We start from the raw sequence: 12280 nt of genomic DNA on the forward strand, positions 1-12280 counted from the left end.
GACTGTCTCAAGTTGCAAGGCCTGGCTTGCCGTGGCACCTAGCACGAAAACTGAACCCTATTCCATGCCCACAGGGTGATGCCTACAAAAATTGAAACATCACAGCAAAGACAAGAGGCTGTTTTGACTTTTGATTTAGAGGGGAACAGAGGCTGCCGCCAGTGACTGCCGTGGTTTCCGGTATGACATGGGCCAGCTCGTGTCTAGGGACGGTGGGTTTAGAAATCCATGAAGGAATGGTGGACTCACAGAATCAGAATCTTGGGAAACCTCATTGATTTAAGGCTGTCTTATGATTACATTCCTGGAGGAACCCTACCAAACCCTGGGGGTTTAGCTGTGTTAGCCGGTAACGTCTGGGGTAGAAACTGTCTTTTGCAGAATTTGATTGACCACAGACTGGTATTTTAGAAGGAAGTAGGCTAAGGAAACTGCAACCCTGGCCCGCTACAGTGTTTGCTAACAAGCATGAGAGCAGGCGCTTATTATCGCTCTGAATGGAAAGAGGCCCCGCACGGTTTGTGTGAGCGTCATGGAGGATATCGCAGGTCTGAGCCCCGCTTTGTAGGTGGGGGCTGTGCCTGGTGTGCGCATGTCTGTCGTGGGGAGGGGTGCATACTTACATGTCTGTTCAAGGAAGATCCTATGGTCCAGTCCCTCCATCGCTGGGCGCCGAGAAGAAAAGAGGAAGTAAGTCGAGAGGAGAAAAAGGTGGTGATCTCCGCGTTGCCTCGTTCTCATTGCCGAGTCATCCTGGCCCTGTTGAGAGAGTCAGCACTTCCTTCAGTGGCAGTGGGTGGTGCGGCTCTGGGGCTGCTGGGGCAGTGGTGGGGCTTCCTCTTTGGTAGAGTTCCTAAGGTGTATACTTGGCTCTAATCTGGACCACGGGATGAGCCCTAGTGCCAGTTCTCCAGTTCATCTCAGCCAAGCCATGAGGCTAGCCATGCCAACACAGATCAGAACCGCAGGCCGTTCTACACACATGGGGTGGAGACCTAAAGTAACTCAGCCTCCAATCACCTTCAGGCCAGCACCTTTTTCTTTTCTGGGGGCCTTGCCCATAGGCTTCATTAAGGTCCTGCTGACCAGTAGGCTCTCCCACTCTCCTGCCCTACTGAGACGTCAGAGCTGTCAGACTGCCAACAGCAGTTCCAAAGCCTGGCAGAGACCTCTGACACTGAAGCCAGGGCCTTTGGCTCCAGCTTCTCAGGATGAGTCTGTGGATCCATGATCATTCCGAAGCAAGCTACTTCTGGGGTGAGCAGACCCTGGGTAAACCATCTAGAGCCTGGCAAACACAAGATGAGTTGCCGTCTCAAAACATCAGCAAACCAGATCCTGATTTCCCACACAGACAGAGTCTCATTGGAAGAGTCTCATGGTCCCATGTGGAAGTACCTCAGTAGCTACACCTTGAATTCTGATCCTCCTGCCTACAACCCTTGGGATTGTAGTCATGTACCAGCTCCCCCTACACCCCACTCCACCAATCCCTTCTCTGTTTTGGTGGGGGGTAGGGATTCAAGACAGAGCTTTTCTCGATGTAGCCCCTACCTCCACCATGTCCTGGAACTTACTCTATAGACCAAGCTGGCCTCAGCTCTGCCTTTGGGATTGAAGGTGTGTGCCCTTACTGCCCGGCCAAATCTCTTATTTTTAAATGATTAATTCTGATAAAGGAGGTTGAACAAAGGGGAAGAGAACTTTTGCCTCATCCCATAAGGTAAAACACCTGTAGCAGAGAAGAAAGCAAAGCACTGAGTCCTGACACTAACTAGGCACTGGCTGATGGCCACAGCCCTCCTCTCCCCTCCCTTCTCCTCCCCTTCACTTTCTTTCTTGTTTGTTTGTTTCTTTCTTTTTAAAGGCAATTGGCTAAGCTAGTTTCTGTTTCTACAAGCCTCAAGGAATATGAAATGGTTAGGGAGCATCCGAGCCAAGGGTTTCTGATGCTTTTCTATAAAGAATCACAGAGCGGACAGATAACACTTATTATTGAATTAGAGACAAACAGGACAGCCTGTGTGTAGACATCAGAAATCAGGACTGGTGTAGAGAGTAAGGCAGACATCTTTGAAAAAGCAATTAAGGGCCACCTGGAAGCTTCTAGCTGCACGGCAGGTGGGTTTGGAGGCAGCAAGCTAGAGCAGGGAGTGAGCCCAGAGTGCAGCACACTCTAAGAGCACAGATAACGGGAAGAGCAGGGTCACATGTCAGCAGCTGGCCTCACGCTGCACACCCACTCCAAGAATGACCTCTTGTCCCTTTAAACATTTTCACCGGTAGCCCTGGCCGGCCAGGTAGTCACTGTGTTGGCTTGGAACACATTGCAATCTTCTTTCCTTGGCTTCTTAAGTGCTGATATTACCATGCCTGACTTAATACGATACTTATTAGTATTATGGATGGAACCCAAGGTTTGAGCATGCCAGGCCAGGCAAGCACTCTACTACTGAGCCGTATCCATAAACTGATTTTCTACTTTTTATCTTGAGACAGACTCCACTAAGTTGTCCAAGCTGGCCTTGAACACACCATCCTCCGGGTGCATGAGGCTATGACCTGCTGCTATGACACCTGACTTCTTAACCTCATCGGTGGCCTGACTGTCTTCTTTCCCCATTTCTCATCCTGACATGGGAAACAGAACACTTCCTTTGTCATAGGAAGGCACGGACATGGGAGGGCAGTGCTAGTGAGTGGGATTAGTGCTCCGGTTGGGGCCAGCAGGGAACGGTCCCTGGCCTTGCTGTACAATACTGAGGCAGTCTCACAGTACAGAGCGTGTATCCTGTAAGTGGTAGAAGCAGCAGCTCTGTTCTGACAGATTACCTCATGATGAGATACAGCTTCAGTACCGCCAGGTACTTCAGGGGAAAGGCTAAAGATAAAGGTTTTATGAATAATAACCTGATTTTTAAACATTGGCTTCAAAACAAGTATGTGCAAAACACAAAGCAGCAGGTGCAGATGAAAACTAAACGCTCTGAAGCTTTGCTGATATTGCTTTGTGTGTGTCTGTGTGTGTACGTGTATGTGTTTGTGCATGTGTGTTTGTGTATGTATGTGTGTGAATGTGTATATGTGTGTATATATCTGTGTATGTATGTGTGTACGTGTGTGTGAATGTGTATATGTGTGTATGTATCTGTGTATGTTTGTGTGTGTATGTGTGTGTGCATGTATGTGTGTATACATGTATGTCTTTGTGCATGTGTGTTTGTGTATGTACGTGTGTGAATGTGTATATGTGTATATGTATCTGTGTATGTGTGTACATGTGTGTACGTATGTGTATGTGTGTACGTGTGTGTGTGTATGTATGTATGTGTGTATGTATATGTGTGTGTGTGTGTGTACAAGCAGTGATCTGGACTGTGCACACCCATATCAAACTGGAGCAGTGGATAGCAGAGAAGCAAGCGGGAGGCCCGTGAAGCTACAGAGCCATTAAGAGCGGATTCTGAGATGGCTCTCCACTTACCATTGCTCTTCTTGCTGGAGCAAAACCCAATAATGGTTTCCTAGGTAACAGACAGAGTGGCACAGACTGACTGGAATCCCACGTGCTTCTACAGCACAGCCTCACTTTGATAGGTGGGTTTGAGCAGGATTTCTCAGGATTTCTCAGTTTAGGAATGGATGCTGACATGGGGTTACCTCCCAGACCATGGCAAAATTGACACTTCTACCCAACACACCTTCATAAATCCTCATTTGTCTTTGTAACACACTGAAAGCATTTCTCCAAGCCCAGGTACCTCCCAAGCATACTTTACTATGTGCTAATCAATTTTATGTGTGGTGACTTTGGCAACTATAAATAATTGAGCACTTATAACACCAGTATAGTGATCTGGCTATTGATCTTGCGGCTTTTAATTTTTGCAGCTGGGCAGAGCTTAGGGGTTTAGTTTCAAGTTTATACTTGAAACTAAATATGTGGGTGTATACATATTACTCTCTGAAGATGAAATATTAGAAATATTTGCTTCCGGATGCTGAGCCAGAGGATCATTTGAAGGAGTCTTTGGCTCTCAGGGCTAGAGAAAGAACTCAGTGGTAAAAGCACTTTCTGCTTTTGCAGAGGACCAGGGTTTGATTCCCATGACTGGCTATAACTCCAATCCCAATGGCTCTGACTCCCTTTTCTAGCCTCTGCGGTCACCACACAGACACATGGCGTACAGACAGACTTGCAGGCAAAACAGCCATGCATATAAAATACATGTAAATAAATATTAAACAAGAAGACTTCCTGCCTAGGTTGGGTAATGCATTAGGACCCTGTTTCAAAAACAAAACAAGGTTTATATCCTTTGTCAAGGAACAATGACAACAGAACTCTGTCAGGACAGTATCAATAACCCGCACTGTCTATAGTTTTAGAGATGCAGATTGACACGACTGTAGTGTTCATCGTAACTGCCATTCTGCCACCAGGGTGACCTTGACCTCCCCAAGCTTGAAGGACAAACTGATATTGACGTATTATTAACCAAAGTTCAGAGTTTACACTGGGATTCGTGCTTTTTGCTAGCTCCGTGGTTCTCAACCTTTTTGTCGCTGTGACCCTTTAATACAGTTCCTCATGGTGACCCCCAGCCGTAAAGCTATTTCCGTTGCTACTTCATAAGTGTAATTTTGCTACTATTATGAGTCACAATGTAAACAAAAAATAAATTTGTAGATAGAGGTTTGCCAAAGGGGTCGAGACCCATAGGTTGAGAACCACGGTGCTAGGACGTTCGGTGCATTTTCGAGAGGCTGAGATGGTTTAGCAGGCTTAGCTGCCAAGCCTACAAAGTCAGTCCAATCTTGGGGAGCCACAAAATAGAGGGGGAGAACCAACCTCACACGTTGACTTCCGACCTCCTCCCTGCCCCATACAAATGATAAATAAATAAACAAACAATTGTAATTAAAACGATTTAACTTCTATGTTTGGCAATGCTTAACTGGCTTCCAGCACAGGCCGTAGAGCAGTTTCATTCCTAGAAAACCCCTTGTGTTCCACACACTCACCCACCTTTCCTCTCTGGGAAATCCTGGCCGCCATTTCTCCTCCTCACCCCAGTCTTATCAATGACTGTACTTGCTGGGTCACATTGTGAGACAGTGCGTGGCTTGTGGGGAACAGGCAGTCTACCTCCTAAGGAGCTTGTCCATTTTTTGCATTCCCGCCGGCAGCAAGGTGAGTTCCAGTCGCTCTGCTTCCTCACCAGATTTGGTTTTGTTAGGGCTTTGGATTTTATTTATATATTTTATGTATGTGAGTACACTGTGTCATTCTCTTCAGACACACCAGTAGAGGGCATCGGATCCCATTACAGATGGTTGTGAGCCACCATGTGGTTGCTGGGAATTGAACTCAGGACCTCTGAAAGAGCAGCCAGTGCTCCTAACTAACTGCTGAGCCATCTCTCCAGCCCCCAGGGCTTTGGATTTTAACCATTGTGAGAGGTGCATAGCAGCCTATCAGTATTCTAGTTTGCAATTTCCTAATGATCTATGAAGCTGGGTCTCTTGTCGGGTGCTTGTTTGCGGTCTGTGTGTCCTGTTTTACCAAAATGTCTTTTCCTGTTTAGAAATCAGAAAGGCTGACCAGTCAGAGAGGGCTTGCCTCACATGCACAAAGCTCTGGAATCGATGGCTAGCACTGAGTAAATTGGGGATGTGTCTCATGCAGCCCAGGCTGGTCTTGAACTCACGACATAGTTGAGAATGATCTAAAGCTCCTGCTTTTCCTGAGTCCACCTTTCAAGTGCAGGGATATAGGCATGTACTACAATTATAATAATATAGTTGACGCCTGGCTTATTACTTGACTCTTAAGCAGTCTGAACCTGCCTCATGTGGCTGGAATCAAACCTATTTGACCACGGCATATATTGCCCTTTATTACATTTTTATTGTTTTATACATCGTTGGAATCAATTACTAGTATTTTGCTGAAGACGCTGGCAGCTGTGCTTATCAGAGACACCAGTGCTGGGTGGGATCTTTTTCTCTCACTGTCCTCTTTCTGATAACAGGGTAACGCTGGTTTCAGCGTAGTAAGTCAGGACCTGGCCTTTTGGCTTCTGTTTTCTAGAAAAGATGAGAAAACTGGTATGCAGCAGATTTGATCCAAGAGCGTATCTGGGCCTGGTACTTTCTGTTTGGAAAGGCTGTCAATGATTAAGCCGATTTACTTCACTGATGATGGCTGACTCCAATTACTATTGATACTTCCACACAGTAGGGCTATCTTTCAACATAAGCAAACTTGTTTGTACATAGAGATTTTCTGCTTTATTATTCTTTTAATGTGTGTCGAACAGGTAGTAATGTCCCTCTGTCTGATATTAGTAATTTATAACTTTTCTTTCTGAAATATACCACTGTCTTTTTTAAAAATTTTATTTATTTTATTTTATGTTTTTGGTTTTTTGAGACAGGGTTTCTCTGTGTAGTCCTGGCTGTCCTGGAACTCACTCTGTAGACCAGGCTGGACTCGAACTCAAGAGATCCGCCTGCCTCTGCCTCCCAAGTGCTGGGATTAAAGGCGTGCGCCACCACTATCCGGCTCCACTATGTCTTTATTACATTTTTATTGTGAATGAGGGCAGATATGTGCTCACGTGGCCTATCTGATTTCTTTCATAAACTGTCAATTTGTGTGCTTTGTTATTTTTCTATTTCACCTAAGGATTAATCATTACGAGACAGATAAACCAGCTGGCCTGTTGGATAAATGCTGAGAGTGATTTTTTCCCCCAGCTTTTTTTCTTTCTAATCTCACATTCGAGATTAGAAATCTCCAATCATTTGTTTTCACAGGTAAACTGTACAGAATTCAATTGTTTTATTTTCTTCTTTTACTATTATATTAAATACTACTTGTTCCTTACTGAGCTCAAGTGTGTGTCAAGTACTGTTTGCAGTGACTTCCTTGTACCTCTAGATTGCATCTCAAGGCCTTTCTTATCCCTATTTTATGGATCAGAAAAATGAGGCACAAGTAAGTTAAGGACTGGGCTGGAGAGACAGCTCAGAGGTTAAGAGCATCGTCTTCTCTTCCAGAGGTCCTGAGTTCAATTCCCAGCAACCACATGGTGACTCATAACTATGTATAATGAGATCTGGTGCCCTCTTCTGGCACGCAGTGTACCTGCAGGCAGAATGCTGTATCCATGATAAATAAATAAATCTTAAAAAAAAATTTAAAAAGTAAGTTGAGGACCTTGTTTCAGATGCTTGCGAGGAGGGGACAGGATTGGAAGTGATTCATTCTGGGGCTGGGGATCCAAACCATGAATGCCACTGCTTCCTGGCCAAGTGTTAATCTCCTCCTTAGACACAATCACCTGGTTGTAAATATGCTCACAACCAACTCCTTTCAAAATGTCAACATTTTCTCATCTGATATCATAGTGCTATATAAAAACCTAATTTATCCGGGAACTGGACTTCGTATACCATCTTGTTAAACTGATCTGACAGAACATTAGACAGATAGAATATTAGAAGATACAGGGCCTAGAGAGATGGCTCAGCAGTGAAAAGCTCTGACTGCTCCTCCAAACATCCTGAGTTCAATTCCCAGCAACCACATGGTGGCTCACAACCATCTGTAATGGGATCTGATGCCTTCTTCTGATATATCTGAAGACAGCTACAGTGTACTCATTTACATACATAAATAAATAAATCTTAAAAAAAGAAGATACAGACGAGATTAAAGGGATTTAAAAGACCTAAGCAGATTTGAAAAAATTAGATATATTCCTTTTATTTTATGTGTGTTTTGCCTTGCATGTATGTCTGTGCACCACAGGCGTGCCAGGCCCCTGAGGAGGTTAGAAAAGGGTATCACACATTCTAGAATTGGAGTTACTGATGATTGTGTACACCATGTGGGTGCTGGGAATTGAACCCTGGTCCTCTGCAAGAGCAACAACTGCCTTTAATCACTGAGTTATGTCCCCAGACCTCTAGCAGACATTTGAAGGGCAATTCCTGATTGAATATTTCTTGAGACTATGTTTTTTTTTTTTTAAATTTGCTTTATTTATCAAGTACATTGTAGCTGTCTTCAGACACACCAGAAGAGGGCATCGGATCCCATGACAGATGGTTGTGAGCCACCATGTGGTTGCTGGGAATTGAACTCAGGACCTCTGGAAGAGCAGTCAGTGCTCTTAACTGCTGAGCCATCTCTCCAGCCCGAGACTAGAGTGTTTTGAACTGGAGTTTTCAAGGCTTGGAGAACTTACATGCCCATTATGAGATATGTTAGAAGATAGTACTTGAGAATAAATAAGAAATTCAAATGTGTACTATAGCCGTAGTCTAAAGGTAATTTTATAGGATATTTTTGATAATTTTGTGCATGGAGCAAATTCTATAATATTGGCTTGTTTACTGTGGCATCACCTTAGTCTTCAAAAGAGTTCTGGAGTTTTGAATTAGCAATGCCTAATCTGCGTCATCTACTTCCAGGGGAGAAAAAAAGTAAATGATTTTTAAAAATCTAACCATAAGGCAACTTTCATGTTTAGCAGCTGTTACAATACACATAGGCACAGTAAAGTGAACAGTGACTATTTAAACACACACACGCACACGCACGCACACGCACATCTTTAATCCCAGCACTTGGGAGGTAGAGACAGGAGGATCAGAAATATCAGGTCATTTTCAGCGACAAAGCAGGTTTGAGCTAGCTTGGACTACATGAGTCCCTGTCTCCAAATGAATAAACATCCTGGTTGACTCTAGTGGACGGAGATCTATTTTCTTAGCCCTCTCTGCCTTGCCTCAGTATCGGATCTTAGTCTACAGTCGGATGGCTCTCACGGTAGCCTCTCACTCGTGTTAGCTATACTCCCAATATGCTCAGACTCTACCATACTAGCAGGCTCAGAGGGAGTCACTACCTCTGTGTGAATTAGAAAGATGTCAGAAGAAGAAGGAAAGGGAAGAGAAACCGACTCACGGCCAACATTACACTCAATGATTATGACGATAATCTGAGTAGGAAACTTCCTTCCTTCCTTCCTTCCTTCCTTCCCTCCCTCCCTCCCTCCCTCCCTCCTTCCTTCCTTCCTTCCTTCCTTCCTTCCTTCCTTCCTTCCTTCCTTCCTTCCTGATCCTCACAGGCTTCCTTGGGACAAAGCTCTAACTTTCAGAAATATTTCTCAAGACTATCTGCACTAGACTGAAACAGGCTTTTCCCTTACAGGAACACCCTCTTCTTCATTTAACAAGTTAAATATAGAACACGAATAAATAATTCACAGCACTCAAGATGAATTCAATAACTTTAAACAGAATTCTCAAACAGGGGCAAATGGCCAGCGTTGTTTCTGAACACAGCTCCGTTTCCTGTCTGATTTCTGTCACATGGCCACCTTTCTTGTCCTCAATGAAAACCCTGGCCATACATTGTTGCAGCTCTTGTGTAGGCCGGTTCTTTAAATAGCACACACAAGTCCCCTGCCAGGGAGACCTTCTTCTTCTTCTTGGCAGCTCATCTGAGAGTCTTCAGCAGAGAAGTTCGTTCCGGGGTTCCCAGAAGAGCAGGGAATCTTAATATTCTGAGAAGCCTTGTTGCTGAGTCCAAGCAGTTTGCCAAAAATAATTGGTTTTATTTGCTGTGTAGAGGTTCATCTTGTGGAAGTAGGCAGCCAAAGGCCATGCATGGTTCTATACTAGTTTTAGAACTTGTGAAGAGACCCAGGCTCACCTACAAGGCCCTGGGGAGACACACCTAGGTGGCAGTGAAGGATGGAGACTATAAGAAGGATGGTGGCGACCTACTGCAAGCACCCTGGTCTGCAGGGACCAGTCCCTGACTGGGGACTGAACCCAGAGTCTCACACGTGCCAGACAAGTCCTCTATGGCTGAGCTACATTCTCTGCCTCCTCCGCCTTTTACATCTGGTCTCCCTGTGCAGCTAAAGCTAACCTTGAATTTAGTATCCTCATGCCTTGTCTGATTTACAGGCCTGTACCTCTAGGTCTGGCTTGCAGGGAAGTTGTAACACAACATGGCCACGTGTCCCTACAAGAGGCAGGGCACCAGCCCCGTGCACTAAGAGCACAGGACACAGATTCAAAGTCAAAAGAGGAGAGCAGGACAGGGTCCCCGCACAGGAAAGACAGCAATGAGCAGGATCAAGACAGAAGCAACAAGGAGGGTGGTGGTGGTGGAGTGTAGCTGTCAGAACTGGGGTCAGCCTGGTACACTCTGGAAATAAGCAGGTAAAATGAAATTGAAACAACCACCCCCAATAATTGAGTTTTACTAGTTTAAATTAATTCCCTTTGTAATTTATTCACTCTTACTCTTCGTTGCTTCTGGGGACTGAACTCAAAGCCATAGATATATGTTAGTCAAGAACTTTACTACTGAGCCACGTCCCCTAACGATCATTTTTACTTTTAAGATGGAAATTCCGACTCAGAACTACATGAACTCATACAGCCAAAAACCATTTTCTAAACAGTAAGAATATGCATGAATAAAATATTGTTCTTTTTTTTCCTCTGTAGAGTTTAATAAATAGAAATTTGAGAAATGACACTGTACTCATTTCCCCCTGAAGAAAGTCCCTGAGCACAATGAATTGATGTTAGTGTGAAACTTGGTAAGGAGGAAGATGACGTTGGTCCAAGGATATGCTGGGTGGGCTACTAGGGCTGACCTGAATCTCAGCTCAGCCACCATATCTGTAGGAAGCTATGCCCCCAGGTGTAGAGGGTGTTTCTGATGCTAAGGTCCTGTCCCCCAATTGGTTCTTGATCTATCAATAAAGATGCAAGGGGCCAATTGCTAGGTGGAAGGAAAGAGGCGGGACTTCCGGTCCCTGGAGGCAGGCACAGGGACATGAGAGGGAGAGACATTTGCCACCGTTCGGAGGGGGAAAAGTCAATCAGCCATGTGAGATCACTGGTGGAGCAGCCATAGGCCATTCCCTCAGGTGGGAGATTAGAGGCACCCAGCTATTGAGCCAAGAAGACAGGTTGAAATTGAGTAATGTATGTGTGTGTGTGTGTTTCATCCGCGGATCCGAGGGAACCCGGATGGGCTTAGCCCGGCCCATTCCTAGAGCTTAAGGCGAGCTAGCAAAAGCTACACACAACACCCAGGATCTGGCTTGATATCCCTGAAACATTTGGCTTTTTACCATCAAGGATGTACTGAAGGGCTAGATGCAATTGAAGTGCCCAGCGGGAGGAGAGCAAAACATCAAGGGTTTGTCTCCTAATCCATGGTCAGGAATTGTTTGCCAAAATATAAAAGTGAGACGATGACCGAGCATCACAAAGGAATGGCTTTGAAGATAAACCCATGGTGTGTTGGATTTGATGCTCTTCGCAGTGGAAAACCACTATGTAGCATTGTGTGGTCTTTAAGGACCAGTAAACCATTGAAAATTGAGTAAACAGAATTGTGTTCAAGATCGCTCAGTTAGACTCTTTAAATTGTGAGAACACTTTGCGGTAACAATTTGTTTAACCAAGGGCACAGGCTTTTCTCTAAACAGAGCACCTTAGAGACAGAGACAGAGACGGCTGTCAGCCTCCCCTGTTTCCCAAGCCTGCCATGCTGGTTTGGAGCTGTACCTAGCCAGGTAGAGATGAGTTCCATGCGACTCACACAAACCAGGACCTCACAGGCTAGGGGCAGCACAGTTTCAGATGACCTACTAACACGATCCTGCTCATTCTTAGGGAGATTTCCAGACTCTGGGTAGAAAATCAACCAGTAGGGGAAAACAGCATACACAGACACTGGAGGGGCTGAAAACAAACAGCAACGCGAGGCAGGTGATGGACAGAAGTGGAAGTTGCCTCTCTGGGGCTGAAGAGACCTCGCACAGCACGGCTGCTGTTGGGGATCTGGGGTTGGTTCGCAGCACCCAATGTGATGGCTCTCAATCACCTGCAACTCCAGCTGCGGGGAATCTGATGCTCTCTCTAGACTTTAGGCTCCCACACTCAAGTGTCCACACACGTAATCTCTGTCTCAGTAAATCTAGAAGGAAATCAACAGTGGCCTAATTTACAGCAGAAATGAAAATGGAGTCTAGAAAGGTGTTTTTATCATGTTTGTGTCTCGCCTTAGCTGTGGGGAAAAATATATTTAAGTACATTAATGTAAAGGGGCATAGCAGGAGACTGATACAGAAATTTGAGAGTTCAAAGCCAGCCAGTCTGAGCTACAATATAAATTTCTTTCTCTCTCTCTCTCTCTCTCTCTCTCTCTCTCTCTCTCTCTCTCCCCCCCCCC

General features: G+C 45.1%; 1 protein-coding gene across 3 annotated transcripts in view; it reads right to left on the bottom strand.

Annotated features, from left to right (window-relative positions):
- The window catches only part of Pced1b (PC-esterase domain containing 1B), a 106430-nt gene that overhangs the window by 22776 nt on the left and 71374 nt on the right, over positions 1-12280 (bottom strand). For all 3 annotated transcript variants that reach the window (XR_003714141.1, XM_028789365.1, XM_028789364.1), the window contains exon 3: positions 624-759. The gene's annotated coding sequence lies outside the window, so the exon portion shown is untranslated. The remainder of the gene's footprint in view (positions 1-623; positions 760-12280) is intronic.

The sequence above is a fragment of the Grammomys surdaster genome, unplaced genomic scaffold (assembly GCF_004785775.1).
Source record: "Grammomys surdaster isolate TR1022 unplaced genomic scaffold, NIH_TR_1.0 125818, whole genome shotgun sequence".
NCBI classification, from domain to species: Eukaryota; Metazoa; Chordata; class Mammalia; order Rodentia; family Muridae; genus Grammomys; species Grammomys surdaster.